General features: G+C 45.1%; 1 protein-coding gene across 2 annotated transcripts in view; it reads right to left on the reverse strand.

The window, feature by feature from the left end:
- Positions 1-20,752, reverse strand: part of NTPCR (nucleoside-triphosphatase, cancer-related) — a 704,976-nt gene that overhangs the window by 168,594 nt on the left and 515,630 nt on the right. The window lies entirely within an intron of this gene.

Genomic DNA, 20,752 nt, shown 5'->3' on the forward strand with positions numbered 1-20,752 from the left:
GTTAAGGGGGTCAACCTTTTTACTTCTAGATGTAAAAGCTCTCTTTTCAAAACCTTAATTGTCACCTTCCATTTCTGTATCTTCAAAGTGGGGAAATGTGTCCTTCTAGAGGAGCTGTGGCGAAAGGACGTCACTGCTGTAATTCAGGATACTCTTGATACTGGCTTTACAAGCATGCACATTTTCACTTTAGGTAATCAGTCTGTCAACCACTGTGATGTCTACTTGGTTTGAATTAGTAGCAATAAGGTAAGAATTCATTGGGACTCTGACATCTGTACCTGTATTGTTCCAATGTGCTTTTGTGATTTTACAGATCAGGTGTAAAAGAGTATTGTTGAGATCCATATCCATGTCTGAAGATCCAGTTACAAAGAATGGCATTGGTATCAGTGGTGTTAAAGCCTATGAGGTGAAAGTTCCATGAAAAAACTGCATTAAGTGTTGGTCTCTGTGCGCTTGATATAAAACAAGTCTACCTCTGACTTGGCATCGTCTCTGGAGGCACATTAGATAAAGGCCATTGCTATTGTGTTTTTTTAGTTTAAAAAGTTATTAAATGGGCAGAGGTTTTCCTGTTCTTGGAAGATCTCTTCTGACTTGCCAATCTTCTTTTGTGAGAGACTTTGAAAGTGTGCCTCCTTTTTTAAGAGGCTTGGAGGCCCCTTTGGTGTGACACTTTCCGCTTCCTTTTGGTGCCAGTCTTTGGATAGTACAGACGACCAGCTTGGTCTTGGTGTAATTTGTTCATACGCTCAGCAGCAGCTGATGTAAACTATCCAATTACCCTCTGCTATGTTTGCAGTAGCCCCTTCAATAAGAGGTTTGGCCACTTAATGAAAGGCACTTCTCTACTAAACAACCTTCAAAAAAGCATTCCAGTCCTCCTCCACACATAACAGGGACACCTTAAAATAAAGAGGGACTTTTATTTCCTTCCTGATTACAATACTATCCTAAATATAGGGAATGGTCTCCATAGGTTTTCATAAAGGCTGTCTTGAGTTCCTTTCATATTTACTGTCACTTTGCAATCTTAAAGAAGCTTGATAATCACTTTCTCTTATTTAGAGGCTACTTCCTGTGACTGATCGTCACATATCAAACTGGTAAAGTGTCAGAGTGGCTGTTAGAAATTGACACATAGTAAGGCTTAAAACACTGAATATTAAGGGTATATAAAAAAAAATCTCCAACGTGGTACAGGCCACTGACCTTGTTCTGCAAGTTACACATTCTTCAAAGAAGGCCATCTAGGCCATAATTGGAGGGTAAGATCAAATGTCTTAAGACTTAAGAAATGCTGTAGAAAGAATTACCAAAACAAAGGGAAGGATAGCAGATGTCAAAGTCACAGTAAAGTTGATCAAAGAGAAAGTGTCACATTTAACATCATAATCTAAAACATTGGAGAATTGAGATGAACACGCTGACGGAAGAGTGAGAATAAACAACCTCTGCATCCTATGATTCACTGAATTCATCGATAAGGCAGCCCTCATTCACTTTTAGAGCAGCTGTTAAGGAGATGAGAACCTGAGGAGAAGTTTCATCATAGAGCAAGCTCACCGGGCTCTGACACAAAGACTGCTGTGAGACCCATGTTTGACCGATTCCTTGGTTACAGGGATAAAGACAAAATCCTGTTTGCAGCTCAAGAAAATTGAGTCTTGGTATATGAAGCAGCCCAAATTACTCCAGAAGTGTACCACAGCAGTGGAAATCCTTTGACACAGTGAAAAAGGAAATAAAAGCAATGGACATGCACTTCATGCTTATGTACCCTGCCTTGCCTTAAGGTCATCTTCCAAGCCCATATGCTCTTTTTTGCTACTCCTTAAGCCACATGGATTGATTCAAGAGCTAGCTACCATGGATTCGATATGTCCGCAGACAACCAAAGAAAGTGGAGCAACGGAAGTAGAAAACATAAGCCACTGCAAGACATGAGTGACTACAGGGAGCTGAGTGAGGGGACCCTGGGTGCCCTCAAATGCTTGCAGGATAATTCTGGAAGGAAGATGAAACTGAAAGATAATACTCCACTCTCAATGTCTAAATGGAAGCATGATCACTGTAAAGCACTTACCTTGCCATGTTCAAAGCTGAATATGTAAACAATACATAAATCAAGTTAGATTATGCCATTTGATTTCATGCTTGGACAATGCCACTGAAGCCTAGCCCCCTCGTCCTACTATTGGATTGCATAGTTGTTCTCCTGGTTAGTTATTGGTTAGAGAATTGGGGGGCTTTGGGGACTATGCCATATTTACAGTGAGGCTCCTCTGGATTAGTAATGTTCAACAGATACTTAAAAGTTGGAAGCATAGGGAAGGAAAGGGGGGGAATGTTACAAGAGAATTTAAGATACACAGTACAATGCTTCTCATGAGCACACATTTGGCCATGAGGGGGCGGGGCCGACACTGACCCCAAAAAACTCACTATGACATGACAATTCAATGCTAAACTCTCAAGTTCCTGCCATGCATCTCATGGAATATTAACTGTTGCCTCATTAAGATCAACAGGGTAGCTGTGCTTAAAGCGACAGAGTTATATGATATAGACATACTTATGTTGCATTAGACTCATCTCATAGCTAACAAATGCAGATGTCTCTGTTGACACATGTTTATCACTATGGTCCACGATGGGCTAAATAGAGGTTCCAGAGGATTACACAGAGTACTTCCCCTGCAGATATATCATACATGGATAAACAAATATGGAAAATATGCAATGGTGAGGGGCTCATTCTAAGGAATGCAAATAATTGATGACAGAATTTTTGCTCTAAACCAACTATCCAAGTAATTCCCGGAGTCAGTAGGATAAGTTCTGACAGAAGAATCCTGCAGCCTTACAATGAATGGGGGGGGGGGGGCTTTAATGGGCTCATGGATTGCTCAATAGACAGAGATTGTCCACCCCCTGAAGATACAATCCAAAACATCCATACTGGCTGAATTCACACTCTCAATGGGACTGAGGGCCTAATTACAGGTACAGCAGTACTAAGACTGCCCTACCGGCAGTGGCGATTCGACTGCTGCAATCTTGATGGTCCAATCGCCAGATTACAATGTTGGTGGTTGAACTGCCAGAAGACTGCCACTACTGCCAGGATCATGGATCCCGACCATCGTAGTGGCGGTCCGACAGTCAGACCGCCACACTCATAATAAGGCCCTGAGTGACATATGGAGACAATCATCCAGAGATAGGGGTACACATTTTGTTCTTGGGCACACACACGCTTTTCATGCATTGACCATTTGTTTATAGCAACATGAGACGTGCCTCGCACTACAGGAACAGGTCAGCACATCAGGGACCCATCTGTTCATGCTCCAACTGAAATACATTTCATAGGTTAGCCTGTGTGAGAATTCCGGTAACTGGACATTAAGCGCCTGAGTTAGAGTTTGGCGGATGGGTTACTCCGTCTCAAACCTGAAAGCTATCCAGTCCTCCACATCACAAGTGCATTATATCCTATGACACCTGTATTATTGGTGAAAGGATACTCTGCATGTTTGTGACTGGTATTTCATCTATCAAACTCTAAATCAGACCCAGTGTCCTTTGGGGACTAGAAGGTTCATCCATTGCCCAGAGGTTAGGATTACCCTAAGGAATGGTACAACACTTAAAAAAAAAAAAATGATGGGTTGGTAGACTCCTCTGCAACACTATAAGAATCCTATAAGACAGTAATGAGAGGGGACGTTATAAGCAGAATTACATTTAAAAAAAGAAACAGGACAATACAACACAGTTAGAGAAAGTGGAAGAGAAACTGGCAGAACAGGACTACAGACACAAATGAAGGCAATATGCACAAAAACAAAAGCACTCGGGCAGTTGCAAAATAACCAGATAAAGCTATAGGAATTGCAGAAAGCATGTATATTGTCACAAAGCAGACTGTATAAGCAGGGAGACAAAAAAACTACATATTATTACATTGGTTGAGTCAAAGAGAGAGTGAGACCCACCAGACTAGTCAAAGAGAAGACAAGGAGGAGACTACTAACTTATTCGAAAGATATTGCAACTGGATTTGCTAGATATTATAAGTTGTGTATAGCCACTCTGCACCCTGTCCAATGCCACAACTTCAGGTATATTTAGATTCAAACAACTTCCAGCTCTGCCAGAAGTTGACAACTCTCCAACTGTCTCACACAAGAAATGACAGAGACCATCCAACATCTCATATCTGGTAAAACATAAAAGATATAACCTACAAACTGCAGTCAATGCAATAACCCTAGGAGATAAGATTAAAGCCCCATTGGCACTCCTAATGATTGATCCAAAAAAAGATTTTGATATACTGCCTTGGACAAGCCTATTTGAGACACTTACACAGATGAGATCTGGCCAGACATTTATAGCATACTCACACACTTACTGTATACAAACCTTCCGGCACAAAACAGGGTATTAAACATTATATTTTATCTTTTCTTAGTGAAGAGAGGGATGAGACAGAGTTCTCAGTTGTCTCCATTGCTATTTGTCCTGGCCTTAGCAAGATAAATTAAGCAAGAAAACAGTACCGCTGGGTTTCAGTGGCACAACGAATGACAATAGAAAATCTTTCTATACACAGAGGACCTGCTAATATACCTGAGTAACCCCCTGACAGTGGTCCCATCAGCAGTGCATGCCCGAAAAGAATATGGCACATGCTAAGAGTTAATAGTAAAATAGAATAAGTTAAGACTCTTCTACTGATAACAATTACAGAGAATGAACATTTCTCATTAAGCTACATTTGAAAGTAAACAGTATTAATTATCTGAGGTGTGTTAGCAACTACAAAAGATATGGCATGGAACAACAACATTATACCACTGATGGAACAACTTTGAAGAGGGACTTAGGAATGGTCTTCCTTTCCCTTACTCATGCTGGGCAGGATACCTTTACTAAAAATTATATCCTTTCTCAGGCTTATATATACATCATAAACAAAAACTGACCAATGATGAGATCAATTTTATGGAACAATTGACACCCGTGGGTATCATATGCTAAATGTTGTACATTTACTTATGGTGGTGGATAAGGCAAGTACAGAAAGCTTTTAAGAAGGGTCATGTAGCTAAGAGTTGATGGAAATGTATTTTACCGAAGCAGCACAACAGGTTATATTTTAAGTATGTCGCATCAGAGCAGCAGAACATTACAAACCTAGTCTAGGGTAATCTAAACGTTCAAAAATCCATCTGTTTAGGACGGGGTAGATATTCACTCAACAAGGGGAATGGTGTGTAAGCAGGTCTTGCCCTACTTCCAGAATACAATGCAAATGCAGGTGCCCATGCGAGGTTATTACATTCTCCAACGGTCAGCTCTGTTAGGAAATCTGGTGTATTCCATCCCAATGCACAAGAGGGGCAAAGGAGAAACAGGTCTAGTGAAAAAGAGATGGAGGAAGGTTGCAGCCCACAAAAGACAACAGAGTCAGGGGGGCATGATCCTGTTGTTGTTTGTGGGCAGCAGCCTTCCTCCATCCTTTATTCATCATTGGTACAAAAAGATGTGTATGATCATCTAAGTGTAACGTTAATGACAAGTGCACCAAAGCTGAACCTGTCATTAAGTCTTCTGTCTGCACTCATTCAGGTGTTAGCAATCATGACTGCTATCCAATCTAGGTAACACTTTGAACATTTATTTTGTGAATAATAACGACACTTGGTAAAAGATGCAGGTGCCTTTATTTGCGTCTCCTCTTGTTACACTCTGACAACTGCCTCGCAACCACATTACATAGTGTCATGTAGGTTCTCATTATCCTAATGAGACTACTGCATTTGGGTGGCAGAATCGCTTAGACTGTGGGAGACTGAGTCTGATCCTGCTCCAAGTGACGCCTGTCAGCCTAATCTGGGTTTATTCCGGCTATCTAGTGGTGCCTCATCTCCACCCAAGAGCAGGGATGATTTGGGAAACCGGGCACATTACATAAATGACTCCTCGGGGAATCGTGGTCACTCAGGTCTCATCTGTTTCTCTCAGTTACATTAGTTTCACGCATGCAAGGACAATCAGGGGCAGAGTAAAGATCAATAAGGTTTTATTGAAGTAACTGCATCTTAGATAATAAAGCATGTATGGCAATAACGAGGACAATGACACAACAGGATAAAAATGGTAAGAAGGAGAGTAAAACACAGGAATAACGCTACCATATTGTCACTAGGGTTTGCATAGATAGGTCCTACCTAGGCTATGTTAGAGCACAGCATGATAAGCTCTAATTCTGCCCTTGGGGCTCCCCCTAGGAAGAAATCATCCCTCATACATGAGCAAGAGGTCTGTAGTCTACATAAGCAGCTACAGCGAAGCACTCAGCAATCAGCATACAGTCGTGGTCATCTGGCTGGAATCTCCCTCTAATGTATATGGGTCAAAGTAGTGTTTTTATAATAAAACAGCTGATGTTCCAAGAAAGGATCCCCACGTAAGAGTGTGTTTGTTTCTGTGAACATTGGAGACAAAGCGTACCACTTTTGCCAGCAACCTATCCCACTGCAGCCTTGAGAAAGCACAGAGTGAAGGAAATATCTTTATTTAAGAATGCAGTGCTGACCTAGACAAGGAGCAACTAGATAGAGAAAATAAAAAAAAGACCGCAAATGTGGCTATTATTAAATTAACGTAGCAAAGTTAGAATAAAAACATATCTAGGTTAAAGTGCACAACAACAGGTCTACTTTGCTAAAATAACTTATATAAAGCTATACCTAAAATGGCTACACAACAATAGTACCTCCCGCTCCCAACATTCTAAGGCAAGCTTCAACTCTAACCGAAGGAATGCACCAACTGAAACTATGGGAACGGGTTTAAGAGGACGATTAAGGCCCTCATTATGACATTGGCACTAAATTCCACTCACCACGGTGGATATTTAATGGTGGTAAACCATAGGGGGTACACACCGGCGTGCTCAGAATCGACACCCAAATACTAAACTACACAACATTGGCCAATATCAAAAACACACACCTAACACTAATACACACACCACACCCATATACCCACAGCACTATAAAACACACACCCACATTACCCATAACCCTTTACGAATACCAATAAGCGCCACAAGACTTACACGAAGACCACTGAGACCACTACACAAACACACACACCACAAACACCCATTCATCCTTCACACACCCCACATCCCACCCCCGACCACATCACTTAACACCCTCTGCACAACACACACCACACAACACCCATGTCCCCACTAAGGCACCCCCGTTTCACTGATGAGGAGCTGCGGGTAATGGTGGAGGAAATAGTCAGGGTAGAGCCACAGCTGTTTGGAGCACAAGTACAGCAAATATCCAATGCAAGGAAGGTGGAGCTATGGCGGAGAATCGTGGACAGGGTCGACACCGTAGGACAGCATCCAAGAACAAGGGACGACATCAGGAAGAGGTGGAATGACTTACGGGGAAGGTACGTTCCGTGACAGCAAGGCACCAGTTCACCATACAGAAGAGTGGCAGTGGACCCCCCACCTCCTCTCCCACACCTTTCAACCTCCTCTGCCACACCTTACTGCATGGGAGGAGCAAGTCTTCGCAGTCCTGCATGCTGAGGGACTCCGTGGAGTAGCCGGAGGACTGGACACTGGTGAGTCAATACTTACTACTTATCACCCCCCCATACCTGCATGCCATCTCACCCCCTCACTCCCATCACCCCACTCCACCCCAAATACTGTACCTACACATATGACTAACCCCAATTCCAGGCACTGCATGCTATCCCAATGCATGGACAGCCCTCCCGGCCCTGCATGGACACCCATCACAACAGCATGCACAGTATTGGGGAACTAATAATCCCACAATACATCACCATACACATTCAAAGGTGGCAGGGCAACAGTAACAATAGAGGGGAAGCCAGGGATGTACAATATGTCACAGACATGAAGCCTAATACATCACTTACATCCCCACAGACGCCAATCTCAGCAGAGAGGAGGTGCCACAACAAACCAGTCCCCCAACAGAAGACGCCCCCAGTAATGACAGTAACTCTGGACTTCTGTATGAACTATCTTGCCCATCAGAGACCACAGGTCAGTCACCCACCCCAGCCCGCTCACAGTCAACGACAGAGCCTGCCCCATCTGTATCCAACACCACAGCACCAACCCAGTGTCCCCATACCTCTGTCCCCAGGACACGCCAATCAGCAGTGTGCCCACCTGTACAGGGACCCCAGTCTACACCTCGCCCCCAAGACAATCAGGGACCTAGGGTCAGTGGCAGTGGGCACACCGTTCAGGGGACACAGGCACAGGGCAACAGGGACGCTGCGAGGACCGCTGTGCGCCAGGGGGAGGACAGGCCCAGGAAACCAACTCTCCACGAGGCACTCACCAAGATCCTGGGGGCCTACCAACAATCCCAGGACACGATGGGCCAGATCCTTAACAACATGCAGGAGAACAAGTGGCTGCAGGAGGAACACCATCAGGAGATCAGGGAGAACTTGCAGGCCCTCAACACCACCATGATCTCCATAGCAGGGGTGCTGGCAGGCATGGCCAACATCATGAAGGAATCAACAGCACAGTAGCGGGCCCCTACCACTAGCAAGTCAATTGACCAGCCCTCCACTTCCACTGCAGCTAGTGGGCAGGAGGCCCCGCCACAGAAACCACAGGCCACCAGCACCCCTCCCCCTGCAGAAGGTGAACCACTCCGCAAATGTTCCATATGACCCAGACAGAAGCCAGAGACACTTGCCAAGACCAAGAACACTGCCAGGAAATGAGACTCTCCTGATTGTCCCCCTTGTGTCCCACCCTGTCACCTTTTTTCACTTTGAACTGCCTGTGCTCCCCTTCCCATGGCCCCTTGGACACTGGACCTGGGCTACAAACAGAATGGAACAATACCCTGACCTTACCTCTACCATTACCCATTCCAATGCACCTTTCCCTCAATTATTTGCACTACAATGAACACCCTTGAACACAACTTGAGTGACACTGTTTTATGTGTTGAAAATGTGCATTTATGGGAACAGCCACATCTAGTGCAAATTACCTGAACACTGTGATAGCATATACATAATGACCTGTAGCTGTCTGTAGTAATCACATCAGGGCACTGTTGTCATATCACCCATTTCTGTAAAATGACAAGCCATAGGTGACAGTAAGTTGAGATGCAAAGGAAGCGAATGCCTTCATGCTACAGCTACACAGATAAAATCAATAGTCGTAATGGTCAGTTCCACAGTCTCACCTGTCTGTCATTGGGAGCATTGACCTATAACTGCTGTTCTATTGTCCACATCCTCATGCTCTGCCTTCTCATCCTCACTGTCCTCAGGGGCCACTGCTGTCACAGGGTCATCTCCAGTCTCCTCCACCTGCAGATAAGGCACATGTCATCTGAGGGCCAGGTTGTGCAACATGCAGCATGCCACTACTATCTGGCAGACCTTTTTGGGTGAGTAGCACAGGGATCCACCTGTCAGAGGTAGGTATCTGAACCTGGCCTTCAGGAGGCCGAAGGTCCTTTTGATTATTCTGCTGGTTCGCCCATGTGCATCATTATAACTTTTCTCAGCCCCTGTCCTGGCATTCCTCACAGGGGTCAGGAGCCACAATAGGTTTGGGTAGCCAGAGTCACCTTCAAGTGTTGAGGGACAAACAATAGACTTACACAATGCTATGGGGATAACACCTGAAGGCATACACTGACATACAGTGGGTGGGGACTCAGGCTCACCTATTAGCCACACCCTGTGCCTCTGTAGTCGGGCCATAACATTTGGGATGCTGCTATTCCTCAGAACAAAGGTGTCATGCACTGATCCAAGATGCCTGGCAGTGACGTGGGAGATATACTGGTCTGCCAGGCGCACCATTTGCACATTCAGTGAGTGGAAACTCTTCTGATTCCCGAACACCTGTTCCTTCTGGCGGGGAGGGGGGCAGCGGGCAGGACAAATACAATAAGTGTACAGTCAATCGCCCCAATAATATTGGGTATATGTTCCAATGCATAGAATCCTACCTTCACAGTGGCCAAATCTTCCACCTGGTGGAAAGCAATGTAGCTGCACGTGTGTTTCACCAAGGCAGACAATACCCATGCCAGCACGACTGGGAACATTGCCTGTGACATTCCTGTTGCCAAGCCCACTGTCGCTTGGAAAGAACCAGTTGCCAGGAAATGGATCACTGATAGAACCTGCACAAGAGGGGGGATCCCAGTGGGATGATGGATAGCTTATATCAGGTCAGGCTCCAATTGGGCATACAGCTCTGTGATTGTGGCCCTGTCCAGTCTATAGGTGAGTATTATGTGCCTCTCCTCCAGTGTAGCCAAGTCAACAAGGGGGGCTGTACATGTGGGTTTGTCTCCTACTCCTATTCATCCGCAGTGGTATGTATCTAAGGGACACAAGAGTGAGTAGGCAGTCTCAATTTGAACAATGGAACCACCACCTCAGTGTGCATACAGCATTAGTGTGATGGGGTGTGGGAATGGCAATGTATGTGCAATTTACGACAATGATACAGTTACTGAAGATCTGAATGATGTCCATCACCACGAAATGGCGACCGCCTGTCCTGTATCTAGGGAAAGGTGCAAGTGAGGTAACTCCACCGACATTGGGCATTGTGGCAGAAGGCGCTCTTGCACAGCCATGCAATTCCTCAATGGCTAATATGGGGCTCTATGGAGTACAGTGGCCAATGGGAATCAGCGGCAGCAGTGGCGGTGAACAGTGCTGCGTACGTGACTGCCATTTTCCATCTGAATCCTCACTTCATTCCTGACTCTCCACAGGACAACACCTACATTGTGTGTGCTGCTGTGACCTGTGTCTGGAACCTACCATGGTCCGTGTGACCGGTGAAAGGGCCCCCTGCCTTCACTTCGATGGAGTTGAGGTGCATGGTGGATGGGGGTCCTACCACAGTACAGACAGCTGTATGGGCCTCCAGACCAACAGGTGAGTATACCTTGAGCACGATGCATGTGGCAAGGTTCCATGGAGATATGTGTGGAGGCATTGTGTCATTGGGGGGGGTGTCTGGTGGTAGTGTACATGGTGGGCGCCAATGGATTTGGAAACAAGATTTGTGGGCCATATGTGTGACAGGCTAGATGGCATGTGTAATGCTATCCTCCTGTCTGTATTAACTCTGCAGATCAGCGCCCATCAAAAGAAGGTATAGTGGCGTGCCAACGCCAATGATGTGCGGACCCTGGGGGTCTACAGCAGGCAGAGCACCCACTGTCAGAAACGGTGGGAGGACCTGAGACCCTGGGCACGGAAGACAGGGGAGGCCCAGCTGGGGATGGCCTCCTAACGAGGAAGGTGTGCCTGTCGGACCTGACACCCCTGATGGCCCGCATACTGGCAGTGGCCTACCCAGATCTGGATGGGCGCTTGAGGGCATCACAGCAGCCACAAGGGGGTAAGTACAGTGGGTGTTACTACATTAATTGGTTGGTGGCATGGGATCCGGGTGGTGGGTGTGAGTTAGTGGGTGCCCCTTAATGCCAGGACAGACATTGCACAGTTCAAGGGTAATGGGGGTATAACAAATGCAGGTAACCTAGCTCAGTTGCACTCCATGTCAGTCAGGGCTTTGAGGGTCCCGGGAGGGGTGCAGTTGGCGGTGGTTGGCCCTCATCTTGCTGTGGCATATAGCCAATTGAATAGCAGTGCAATGCAGAGTGCTCAATCCTGATCCCTGTGTGTGACAGTACTGTGTATGTCAACTGTGGTGGTGGTGCTGTAACTGACCAAGTGCTCCCTTTCTCTCCCTCCCCCCTTTCTCCTTCTGTCATCCTGTTCATGTATGCATTAGCATCACCTGGTGAAAGGGCAGGGGCACCGGCTTCAGAAGGAGCTGCATCCCAGAGGACACAGGAGGCGGAGTCCACTGACACAGAGGGAACCAGTGGGACGGAGGGCGAGGGGAGCACCACGGTGGTGACCGGTTGTGACAACCCAGACTCTGATTCCTCAGCCGACGGAAGCTCCCTGGTGAAGGCAGACACCTCTGTGACCACCCCAGCTGCAGGTACAGCCGCTACCCCCGTCCCAAACACCGCCCTACCAGTAGCCCCTCAGCGAGTTGCCCGCTCACCCAGGAGGGTGGGCATCTCCTTCGCCCCAGGCACCTCAGGCCCTGACCCAGTCAGCCCTGCTGCCCTGACCATGAGTGAGGAGGCTATTGACCTCCTGAGATCCATCTCTGTAGGGCAGTCAACCATTGCAAATGTCATCCAGGAGCTGGCATACTAGATGCAGCAATGCAATGCATTCCTGGAGGGCATCCATGGTGGATTGGTGGCCCAACAGAGATCGATTCAGACTCTGGCCTCCTCTCTGATGGCAGCCATTGTCCCTGTTCATAATGTCCCACCTCCAACTACCACTTCCCAGTCCCAGTCTCCTCAACCCCAATCCATTCCATGCACACATAGAGACAAGCATGCACACAAGACATCACACAAGAGTAGTCAAACACAGGCGTCACACTTCAGTCTACAAGCACTCAAACAAACAACAGACATTTGCACATACATCCACATCCACTGCCTCCACTGCCTCCCACTCCTCCACCTCCCTCGCAGTCAAGTCCACACTCACACATGCATGCGCTGCTTCAACAGCCACCACCAGCATCACCATACCAAGCAGCACACACACCTTTCTAGCAGACACCTCTACAACATCCATCCACGTGTCCCCTGTGTCCTCTCCCACCCTGTCTGCCCCCCCTCCTAAAGGACACAAACGCAGGCACTCAGACACCCAACAGCCATCCACCACACATCAGCACACTGCCCATGCGCCCACGTCCAGCAGACGTACTCCTCCAACAATTACTCCCTCAACCTCCACTCCCATCCCTCCTCCCTCATCCTGCCCCACCGTCCCTAAGAAACCTTTCCTTGCCGAACTTGTCCTCTTCCCTCCCCCTCCCCATGTCCTGCCTGTAAGAGCAGGGTCCCAACGACCCAGCCCAGCACCTCAGTCAAACAGTTCACTGGGACAGTGGAGGCACCTCCTAGTCATGGAAGCAAGACAGTGAAGGATCCCACTCCACCAGCCAGGAAAGGGAAGAAGTTCTCACCTCCAGCCGAGAAACAGCAGCCCTCACCTCCTGCAGAGGCTGGCAGGGTACCACCACCAGTGGGCACGGGCCCTCATCCCCTGCTGAGACACAGCAGCCCTCGACTCCAGCAGAGGCTGCCCAGGAGTCTCCTTCCCCAGCTGAGACACAGCAGCTCACACCTTCAGCAGAGGCTGGCAGGGTACCACCACCAGTGGGCACGGGGTCCTCATCCCCTGCTGAGACACAGCAGCCCTCGCCTCCAGCAGATGCTGTCCAGGAGGCTCCTTCCCCTGCTGAGACACAGCAGCCCTCACCTCCTGCAGAGGCTGGTGGGTACCACCACCAGCAGTGGGCACGGGCCCTCATCCCCTGCTGAGACACAGCAGCCCTCGCCTCCAGCAGAGGGCATGCAGGCCCTCCAGGGACTGATGTACAAGGAGCCCCCTCCAGAACCAGTGGGCAAGTTCCCCACCTCACAGACTGTGACCCTGCACTCCCCAGCAAAGAAAAATGGGCATGGAGCCACCTCCAGAACCAGTGGGCAAGTGCCCCGCCTCAGAGACTGGGATCTTGCACTCCCCAGCAAAGGAAAATGGGCATGGATCCCCCACCAGAAGCAGTGGGCAAGTTCCCCACCTCAGAGACTGTGACCTTGCACTCCCCAGCAAAGGAAAATTGGCATGAGCCCCCTCCATAACCAGTGGGCAAGTTCCGCACTTCCGCTGAGGTGCCCCCCAACACCCTTCCCCTTGAGGTGCCTGCCCTTTTCCAGCATGATGCCCCTGCACAGTGTAGTGCAGATATTGTCAGGAAACAAGATGGGGCTTAGACTGTGCCCTGTGGCTATGTGGGCCTTTTGTACTTTGTACTGGTCATTGGCCCTTTCTAAACATTGTCAGCTGTTTTTGTTATTGCATCGACAATATGGTGGTTGTTGGCATCATATTACATTATCAGTTGAACCTCAATGTAGTCCTTGTTTTAATTAGGCATGGGTCCTGTGACATTGGTTTGACTCTGCAACTGGTTGTGTGTATGGTGTGTGTGTGTCTGGTGTGTGTGGTGAGTGTGTGTGTCACTCTCCTTTTCCTCCCTCCGTCCCTTGTGTGCTAGGCGGCTGTACTCATCGTCGTCGTCTTCATCGGCGTTGGTGTTACAGGTGGAGCATGGCGTAGAAGACCATCAGGAAGACTTAAGTTCCGCTTCCAAGGCGTTGATCTTCTGTGTGTGTCTGTTGGTGAGTCTTTGGTCTTCTGTGTTATGTAACCGCCAGGCTTTTGATGCCACTGGTACCATCCCGGAAATTGTGGCGGCCTGGTATGTCATAATATGGTGGGCAGTACCCATGTCTTCCGCCTGGCTGTTGATGGCTACTGCCGTGTCAGAGTCACCAGATCCTTGGGGTCTGTGCACGTTCCCAACACTTCCACCACAAGACAGCTCCAATACTCTGATTAGATTTGTGACAGAGTCTAAGAGAGTCCAAGTGGGGAAAAGGGGATTAGGAAGGGAACAGCTGGGAAGGAGACCTGTAGGAAGCAAAAGGTTAAAAAACACACAAACATCAAAATAATCTCTCATGAAATCAGTACTATGCAATGACTCTAAGCATCGTCATTCTGAATACCTGAACAACCTAAGAATAATATAATGACTAGGCTTTTTAGATGACTGAATACCTGTGGGAGAAAACAAGAGGGGATAAAACTTTGGACTGGCTGGCTCCATTTTATAGAGTCTTGGCCCAGCCCACAAACACACCCAGGCATGCTGCAGGGAAAGCTTCTAGAAGGCCCTGGAAAGGAACCACACCCTGACTCACTCTGAAAGCCTGCAGCAATACATTGCAAATGGACAGTATTTATAAGCACCTTAAGAATGAGTCTTCAGGATTGAATTCTGCAATGAAAAAGGTTAAACAATAACATATCATCACAATGCATGAATTACATTATCTTGAGAGTGTTGGGTTTTTGCATTCTAGTCGCCCGTAGAGCACCCACTGTCCTGGTGTTGACACGCCGTGGTCAGTGGTGTTAACGCCCCGGCGGTTGGTGTGGTACATTGGCTGACAATGGGAGGGATCACCGCCATGGTCTTAATTTGGCTGTAATTACTGCCAGCCTGTGGGTGGTATTACCGCTACTTTAACAGTCACCGCCAAGGTCATAATGACCACCTAAGTCAGTGGTTCCCAATCTGTGCGCCGCGGCTCCCTGGTGCGCCGTCAAAACTAGCCAGGGGCGCCGCACACAGTTTGGAAACCACTCGGAGGTGCTTTGAATCGGTAGCTTTCATCATGGTATTATAAACAGAACACACTGCATTAATTATTGTAACCAGCGGAGGGCGCCAAAGTACCATTAATAATATCCCTATGACAAAAGAACAAAAATAGTTTCCAATAAATGATTTTCAGCAACCTGAACGAGAGAATAAAAAAGACAAACTGTAAATAATGTAGGAACAGGTAAATAGACAGACATGAGACGCCAGAGCTAAATGTGGAAACCAGAGTTCATTTCTCTGACGCTGACAAAGCAAGACGGATACCAGAAAGACATAATGTATGAAGGTGTCTGAGAAAAAAAGAGAATATCCAAGAAAAACTGAAAAATAATAACTGACCCATTCTAGCACAGGAAGGAGATGTCAGAAGCAGCCGCCAGATGGGTTACATCCTTTCATCAGTTTTGTCAAAGGAAGAGATGTGGCCTAGCAGTTAGAGCTGTTGACTTTAGAACTGGGGAACCAGGCTGGAGTCCTGGCGTCAGCTACCATCCTTTGATTCTGTGCAAATTACTTAATCTCATTAGTGCCTATTTAAAAACAAAGCCTGACCCTATGTAGTGTCATCTGGTGCTCTTCTAAAGCTCTCTAATGCCCTCATCAGTTTCATCCCAATTATTTTCCAGGCTAAAATGGTAGTACTCCCGAGGCTGGGATTACTTTCCCCCACGCGCCAAAAAAAAGTAACATAATGGGGAGCCGTGGCCAACACGGCCAATAGGTCAAAGGAGCCGGGGATCAAAAAAGTTTGGGAACCACTGACCTAAGTGTTTTGCTAAGAAAGGAAAATGTGAATAGGAACTTGTTTATATGACACGACAATATATCCCATCTTCCCGCAATAAACTGAAGAGAAAATGTTAACACTTAAACAACTTTAACAACAAATGTTTTTCTAAGATATAGTCCTTGTGCCAAACGGGAGGGATTTTCGGTCTCCGGTTTGTGGTGATTTTGGGGTTTTTTAATTCCTTGGGTTTCGGTAAGGAGGTAGTTTCCTCTTTAGTGTTCAGCGGTGGTGTGTACTTAACAAGTCTGCCCGTGCTCCATTGTTGGCTATTGTCCATCACAGAAATATTGAGTTTGACATCTACCTTACACATAGGTTTGTAGAATGTGGAGTCACTGTCATTTCTTCCCTTTGGGTTTTTGACAATAACCCAGTCTCCTACCTCCCAATTTAGTGATTTGGTTCCATATTTGTGATCATAGTATAGTTTGCACTTAGTTTGGTGGGACGTGATTTTGTCTCTCATGCCTTGTATACTCCACTCCATTTTTTCCCCACCTCCTAACCAGTAAGAGAAGAATTTAGTGCTAGGTTTCCTTCTTCTGTGAGAAGAGAATGGGGAAATGCCTGTCACATGGTTAGGGGTTATGTGGTATTCCCATAACAATTCTTGTATAGCTCTTTCTACCTGAAGATGATTGGCACATGCTATTTGAATACAATCTTTTATCATTCTGTTCACTCTTCCAATCGGGCTTTTGGCCCTGGGGGAATATAGAGCTGTTCTTTGATGGTTGATGCTTAACTTAGACAAGAAGGGTTTCATGGCTGAGGACATGAACTGTACACCATTGACGGTGACAATTATGGCTAGTGTAACGTCTATGACAAAGGTGTCTCTCAGAATCACAATAATGGTTTCAATTGTGATTTGATTTACTAACCTGGTAACTACCCAATGAGACTGGTAATCTACTAACACTAAAGCAAACTGTTTGACTACACCCTTGCGGTTTATTGGGCCAATAATGTCTAGGGCTATTTTTTACCATAGTCTGTAAGGGAGAGATACTGGGGATAATGGGACTTTGCAAACTGTCTTGGATTTGTCACATTTAGCACATATGGTGCAGTTTTTCACTTTACTTGAGAATCCATTCCGAAGAACCAATAGTGTTCTCAAAGCCTAGATTAAGTTAAACTCTCCCCCAAGTGGCCTCATGTACTAAGTTAATTACTTTATTTTTTTAGTCTTAAGGGGGTATTATTTTATCATTTCTTCATATTAGGTTACCATACATGTTAATTCCATGGCATACTTTCCAAAACTTTTTGATATCATCGTTAATTTCTTTATAAGACTCAGGCCATCCTTGTAAAACATATGCTTTCAATTGTAGTAAGGAGAGATGTTTTGCAGTGCAGACCTCCCATTCTTTGGAAGTGATGCTAGATGAAGAAATTTCAAATAAAGGGTATTCTGGGGTTGCGTATTCCTAAAATTTTTCAAAAGGAGCCCTGGATACAAAAAATAAAAGAAATCACGAGCTCTGTTAAGATTTCCTGGAACATATTCAATTTTAAAACAAAATCTTTCCAGACCCAATACCCATCTAGCTATGTGGAATGTGCTGTTAAGAGATCCCTTGGATGTAAACATGTATGTGAGTGGTTTGTGGTCAGTATGTACACAGAATTATAGGCCCCACAAAAATAATTATAGTGCTTGATGGCCCAAAAGCATGCAAGGGCTTCTTTTTCTACTACTAAATATTGAATCGTCGGTTTAGGGAGGATGCAAGAGGCAAAGGCAATAATCCTTCCCTTTCCTGTAACTGTATGGGAGAGTGTGGTCCCAAGTGCTTTATTGCTGCCGTCAGACGTTAATATTGTTTTTCTGTTAGGGACAAAGTTAGATAAATATGGGGCTGTCAAAATGGCTTCTTTAAGTTTATCAAATGTTAATAGATTTTCTTGCAAATTAAATGGTGTGTGTTTTTTTCTTTTTTAAGAGTTCCCTTAGGCTGCACGTTTAGCTCAAAAACCTTTTACATTCTTTGCCATGTACTTTTCTAGTCAAAGGAACAACTCGAGATCTTCCTTGGTCCTGGCGGCGGGTCATTCATAATTGCCTCTAGTAGGCAAATTTTGGGTTTGAATCCTTCCTTTGATATTGTGTGTTCCAGGTACTCGATTGTACTAATGCCTATTTGACATTTGTTCCTCTGTGGTGTTATCCCTGCTCTTTTGAGTTTGGTTAGAACAGCTCTTAGTATCTTATTGTGTTCCTCAACTGTAGAACCATATATTAAAATGTTGTCTTGAAAACATAAGGTCTTAGGTACTCCTTCTAAGATGTGCTGCATCATTTTTTGGAAAACAGCAGCCGCAGATGCAAGGCCGAATGGTATTTTTCAGAACCTAAACGTGACCATAGGTGTGATGAATGCTGTTAACCACCTAAATTTGGGGTGTAGTTCTACCTGGTGGTAGGCCATGGATTAGTCTAGTACAGTAAAGCAAGTGACTTCCCCCATTGTGTTAAGCACTTCTTGTACACAAGGTAAAGTGCGCCTTTCTATCCACATGTTATTGAGATCCGGTAAGTATACACATAGCCCCCATATCCTATCCATGGGCCTTTTTAGCAATAACCACCAGGGCTAACCAATCTGAACATTCTATAGGTTGTATGATGCCTACATTTTGTTTTATCTTTCGAGTTCTTTTTCTAATGGTTTTCTCATTAGGTGTGGAATTGGCCTAATTTTGTCTATGACTGGTTTTGCGTTGGGTTTCAATTTTATCTTATGTTGGTAATCTTTCAGGACCCCTAATTTCTCCCAAAAAACGTCTGGAAATTCATACCAAATTTGGTTGCATGTAGAGGTCTAGTTTACTATTAAGACTTGCTCTGGATCATTGGGTCTAGTTTGATCCCCAATTCCTTCTGGTGTTGCCATCCTAGAAGGTAGGAACCTTCCACTACTACGTACACCTTACCTACTGTTGAACAATTTTTGAAAGCAAAAACAACATTTCAGCATACTTAATACTTCATCATACATCATACTTAACATCATAATTAGATCTTTGGTATACCCACTTGGTGCTATCTCTGGGGTTTCAAACATCATGTTTTTACTGAGAGTAAGTGGAAAGCACAAGTCAGCAAACATTTTTGCCATCCTGGAAAATATTGCTCATTGGGTATTTTATTTGATTGATGGACTTATTGTAAGTTTTTTGGAGGCTAATATTCTTTACTGTCTGGGATTATTCTGATATGTTATTTTAATTTCCTTTACCATTCCGGTTTATGTCTCTCCATACCCTGGTGAAGTGGCCTTTTTCATTACATTTCCTGCAGGTAGCAGATCTGGCTTGGCAGTTGGGGTGATTAGCTAAATGACTGCTGCTTCCTCAGCGATAACATTTAAGTTTGTTAATACTTCCTTCGTTTTTCTGGTGGTAGTCATTTTTAGGTTTGTTCTTAGTCTATTTTGTATATTGTAGATTTCTGCTCTTCGGCTACTATTTCTGAAATGTGTTCCTCTATGGTTAGTGTTTGGATTTCTTTTAAGCAGATGGCAGTATGTTCTATGGATTTCACAATTTCTTTTGCATCATGTAAATTAGGTTGTTTTTGTAATAATTTCTCTTGTATTTTACTCTTATTGGTACACCCTACCAGTTGATCTCTTATTAAAGAGTAATTTAACTCTCCAAATTCACATAACTGGCTTAACCCTAAGTCCTACAATATAATTGATTACACTCTCATGCTTACCTTGGGTGTGTCAAAAGATTTGTGACAAGTTAGAGTACAATATTGATTTTGTCCACAAATTTGTTTTCTAATTTCATTAGGTTATCTTATATTCATGAACTTCTTCTACGTGTTCTCCATGAGTGACGATAGGTTCTGGTAAATGTTTCTGTCATGTGTGCCTAAACTGTCTATTAGTATGTGTTGCTTTCTTATGGGACTCAAATTCTCTCCTCCTATAGCTATGAGGTGTGATTCAAATATTTTCAGCCGTTCTTCCCAGGGTATATTGGGTTCATCCATTTGATTTAAAAATGGTACAGGTTGAGACATACTAGCAACTGCCATTACGAGTACAATTTTGAATAAAAACAACAATTCCTGTAGAAGATATTGTTAAATAACTTGTGACTGTATAACTATGGTTAATTCTTAAAGAAAAAATTACACTTGCCTGAAGTTATAACAGGATGAAATTGAGAGAATAGGTAAGCTATAGAAAACCCTACACTCTGAAAACACGTATGTCAAGTGTTGTAATTATTCTTGTATGTTCTATTAAGTAATCTCTATACTGACCTACATATAATTCACTACTTATACTACTGCCCTAAAACAAGACAATTTTCAATATGTCTATACTTGTACACATTATTATTTATGTTACCAGCAATGCATCACTCACAAAATAGAAAAACGGTACAGAAGAACTGTAAGATGTGGAGTATATATTATTTAATACTTCATAAGGTGTGCGTATCACCAAAACAATGTCAGTGTTAATGGACACTGTAGGAAGTTGGCTCTGTATATACTATTT

Source organism: Pleurodeles waltl, chromosome 5 (genome assembly GCF_031143425.1).
Source record: "Pleurodeles waltl isolate 20211129_DDA chromosome 5, aPleWal1.hap1.20221129, whole genome shotgun sequence".
Lineage (NCBI taxonomy): Eukaryota > Metazoa > Chordata > Amphibia > Caudata > Salamandridae > Pleurodeles > Pleurodeles waltl.